Source organism: Cryptomeria japonica, unplaced genomic scaffold (genome assembly GCF_030272615.1).
Source record: "Cryptomeria japonica unplaced genomic scaffold, Sugi_1.0 HiC_scaffold_141, whole genome shotgun sequence".
Classification (NCBI taxonomy): Eukaryota; Viridiplantae; Streptophyta; class Pinopsida; order Cupressales; family Cupressaceae; genus Cryptomeria; species Cryptomeria japonica.
In genome coordinates, this window is record NW_026728963.1 from 325,608 (window position 1) to 330,000 (window position 4,393).

Below are 4,393 nucleotides of genomic sequence, written 5' to 3' on the forward strand. Positions count from 1 at the left end.
GTGCGCAGCCCAGGCAAGTTGTGCGCACCAAGGTGCCCACCCTGGCGGAGGTGCGCGCCCGGGGCAAACCGGGCTCCGACTTCGTGCACTGCATGGTGCCCACCAAGGCGCGCAACCCAGCCAAGGTGCCCACCGCAGCGAAGGTGCACGCGAGGTGCGCACCCGAGGTGCACACCCGGGGCAAACCGGGCTCCGACTTCGTGCACGCCGCACCTTGGAGCACACTTCAGAGCGCTCCTTGGTACGCACCAGGGCGCGCAACCCAGCCAAGGTGCTCACCCCGGCGAAGGTGCACGCGAGGTGCGCACCCGGGGCAAACCGGGCTCGGACTTCGTGCACGCCGCACCTTGGAGCACACATCGGAGCGCTCCCGGGTTCGCACCAGCATTGCGCACCTTTGATGCGCTGCCTTCACTAATTTCCAGAAAAGGCAAAAAAAAAGAAAAAAATGAGATTTTAAAATTTCCGTTTTGAAAGATAGTGAAAAAAACGGAACGCGGGTGCCATCTTGAGCCCGCCCTGGTGTGCAGCCCAGGCAAGTTGTGCGCACCAAGGCACCCACCCTGGCCAAGGTGGGTCACGGGGTGGGTCCTAGGGTGGGTAACGGGGTGGGTACTAAGGTGCGTGCCAAGGTGGGTCATAGGGTGGGTGCCAAGGTGGGCACCAGGGTGGGTGTGCACCAACCCTAGCCAGGGTAGGTCACGGGGTGGTTGTCGGGGTGGGCGTCAAGGAGCCAAGATGGGTGGCAAGTAGCCAAGTTGCGTGCCAAGGTGGGTGTCGGGGTGGGTGCCAAGGATCCAAGGTGGGTGCCAAGGAACCAAGGTGGGTGTCTGGGTGGGTGCCGAGGTGGGAGCCAGGGTGGGTCCCAAGGTGAGTGCAAAGGTGGGTGCCAGGGTCAAGGTGAGTGCCAATGTGGGTTCCAAGGTGCCAGGGTCAGGGTGAGTGCCAATGTGGGTTCAAAGGTGCTAAGTTGGGTGCGAGGTTGGGTGCGAGGGTGGGTGGGTGCCAAGGTGTGCTAGGTGGAAGCCCGGGTGGGTCGGCATCCCATGGGTGTCGAGTTGGGTGCCTGATGGGTGCTTCTTGTCAAGTTTTAGTCGCCGGGACTCATTTCGAGCCTTAGAGGTCGTTTCTTGTCCGGTTGCCCTGTCTTCGACCTGGGAACCCAATTTTGGTCCTCGGGTCCCATTTTTTTTTGTCTCGCATCCCACTTTTGGCCTGTGGCCTTTTCGGGGTCGATTCTCGTTTTGGGCATCAGAGCATGTTTCTTCTCCTAAAACCCAATATTTGTTTATTAAGTCTCGGAACACATTTTTGTTCTCGTGGACCCATCATGGGTCTTGGAACGCATTTGTGGTCCTTGGGTCCCATTTTGCATCCCGAAACTTGTGTTTTGGTGCTTGATCCCTATTTTGGGTGCCCACCTTGCACCAAGTGCGCACCCGGGGCAAACCGAGCGCCTTGGTGCACCGGGGCAAGATCGAGCGTGCACCCGAGGCGCCCCGAACATGCACCAAGGTGCACTCGGCCCACATGTGAGCGCAGGTCGTTGCGCCCGAGGTGGTGTGTGGGCACCGCGTTGCAGACGGGACACTGCACGCACACGACGCCCCCTCCAGGTGCACGCACGTAGGCCGGGCCGGGTGCACACCCGACGCCCTAGCAAGGTGCGCGCACCCGGGCAGGGCTCACACTTGGCGAACGGGGCGCACTTCGCGAGGGAGGGTGTGCACCTCGACGGGGGTGGGTGGCCGGGGTGGATTCGCACGTGGGTCGCGGTTTGCTAAGTACACACTGCGACAAGCTCATAACGGGTGCGATCATACCAGCGTTAGTGCACCGGATCCCATCAGAACTCCGCAGTTAAGCGCGCTTGGGCCGGAGTAGTACTGGGATGGGTGACCTCCCGGGAAGTCCCGGTGTTGCACCCTTTTTTAGTTTTTCGCCGGGCGTCGCAATGCTATTTGAATAAACCTTTTGCCCGTTTGCGTTCTCGTCGGGGCCGGGCCGGGCCGGGGTGCGCTGCCCGCACTACCGCGCGCGCGGGGGCGACACCGAGCGCGCACCCGAGGCGCCCCGAGCACACAGGCCACGGTGCAACCCGGGCGTTGTGCGCGCACCCCGGTGCGCCCGAGGTGCTGCGCGCGCACCCAGGTGAAATCGGTGTGCACCTCGGCCAGTGCGCGCTCGGTCGAGTCGCGCACGTTGGCCAAGGTGCACGGTGATGTTTCTTACTCTAAGGTTCCGCACCAGACGCCCGGGACAGGTGAGCGAAGCTGGGCGGGGCCGGGTGCGCGGCCGGGGCAGGTGCACGCAGCTGGAGAGAGCTTTGGAGCACACTTCGGAGCGCACCAATGATGCGCTCCATTCAAAAGTTTCCTGAAAAGGCAAAAAAAGTTGAGATTATAGAATTTCCCACTTGAGAGATTGTAAAAAAAAAAAATTTAAAATGAAGGAAACGCGGGTGCCAAGGTGTGCGCAGCCCAGCCAAGGTGTGCGCACCAAGGCGCCCACCCTGGCGAAGGTGCACGCAAGGTGCGCACCCGAGGCAAACCGGACAATTAACCCAACTTTCGACTTCGCGCGCACCTTGGAGCGCACTTCGGAGCGCTCCTTGGTGCGCACCAATCTTGGGCACCTCGGAGTGCACCATGGCGCCCACCAAGGTGCGCACCCGGGGCAAACCGAGCTCCGACTTCGTGCGCACCTTGGAGCGCACGAAAGGTGCGCACCATGGCGCCCACCAAGGTGCGCAGCCCAGCCAAGGCGTGCGCATCAAGGTGCGCACCCTGGCGAAGGTGCGCACCCGGGGCAAACCGAGCTCCGACTTCGTGCGCACCTTGGAGCGCACAAAAGGTGCGCAACCCAGCCAAGGTGTGCGCACCCCGGTCAAACCGAGCTCCGAATCGTGCGCACCAGAGGTGCACGCCATCGTGCGCACCTTGGAGCACACTTCGGAGCCCTCCTTGGTGCGCGCCGATGTTGCGCACCTCGGAGCGCACCCGGGGAAAACAATGCAATTAACCCGACTTTCGACTTCGTGGGCACCTCGGAGCGCTCTCGGGTTCGCACCTCGGAGCACACCGAGGTGCCCACCCTGGCGAAGGTGCACGCGAGGTGCGCACCCGGGGCAAACCGGGCTCCGACTTCGTGCACGCCGCACCTTGGAGCACACTTCGGAGCGCTCCTTGGTGCGCACCAGGGCGCGCAACCCAGCCGAGGTGCCCACCCCGGCGAAGGTGCACGCGAGGTGCGCACCCGGGGCAAACCGGGCTCCGACTTCGTGCACGCCATGGTGCCCACCGCGGCGAAGGTGCACGCGAGGTGCGCACCCGGGGCAAACCGGGCTCCGACTTCGTGCACGCCGCACCTTGGAGCACACTTCGGAGCGCTCCTTGGTGCGCACCATGGTGCCCACCAGGGCGCGCAACCCCGCCGAAGGTGCACGCGAGGTGCGCACCCGGGGCAAACCGGGCTCCGACTTCGTGCACGCCGCACCTTGGAGCACACTTCGGAGCGCTCCTTGGTGCGCACCATGGTGCCCACCAGGGCGCGCAACCCCGCCGAAGGTGCACGCGAGGTGCGCACCCGGGGCAAACCGGGCTCCGACTTCGTGCACGCCATGGTGCGCACCGCGGCGAAGGTGCGCACCCGGGGCAAACCGGGCTCCGACTTCGTGCACGCCGCACCTTGGAGCACACTTCGGAGCGCTCCTTGGTGCGCACCAGGGCGCGCAACCCAGCCGAGGTGCCCACCCCGGCGAAGGTGCACGCGAGGTGCGTACCCGGGGCAAACCGGGCTCCGACTTCGTGCACGCCGCACCTTGGAGCACACTTCGGAGCGCTCCTTGGTGCGCACCATGGTGCCCACCAGGCCGCGCAACCCAGCCAAGGTGTGCGCACCAAGGTGCACGCGAGGTGCGCACCCGGGGCAAACCGGGGTCCGACTTCGTGCACGCCGCACCTTGGAGCACACATCGGGGCGCTCCCGGGTTCGCACCGGCGTTGCGCACCGTGGTGGGCACCTCGGAGCACACCAAGGTGGGCAGCGAGGTGCGCACCTTTGATGCGATGCCTTCACTAATTTCCATAAAAGGCAAAAAAAAAACGAGATTTTAAAATTTCCGTTTTGAAAGATAGTGAGAAAAAGGGAATGCTGGTGCCATCTTGAGCCCGCCCTGGTGCGCAGCCCAGCCAAGGTGTGCGCACCAAGGTGCCCACCCTGGCGAAGGTGCGCGCCCGGGCAATTAACCCAACTTCCAACTTCGCGCGCGCCAGGGTGGGAGCGCACCCAACAACCGGGCCTGGGAAGAGCCAATGCGAGAAACCCCACCAAACGCTCTGACAAAAAAAGAGGGGGCGCTCCAGTAACCCCGCTTCGGAGCGCACCCTGGGCA

General features: G+C 63.8%; 1 non-coding gene across 1 annotated transcript; it reads left to right on the top strand.

Annotated features, from left to right (window-relative positions):
* The first annotated feature begins 1,809 nt into the window (after positions 1-1,809).
* LOC131866357 (5S ribosomal RNA) lies at positions 1,810-1,928 on the top strand. Its single transcript, XR_009364975.1, has one exon. It is a non-coding gene; the product is annotated as a 5S ribosomal RNA (ribosomal RNA).
* Positions 1,929-4,393: the final 2,465 nt, after the last annotated feature.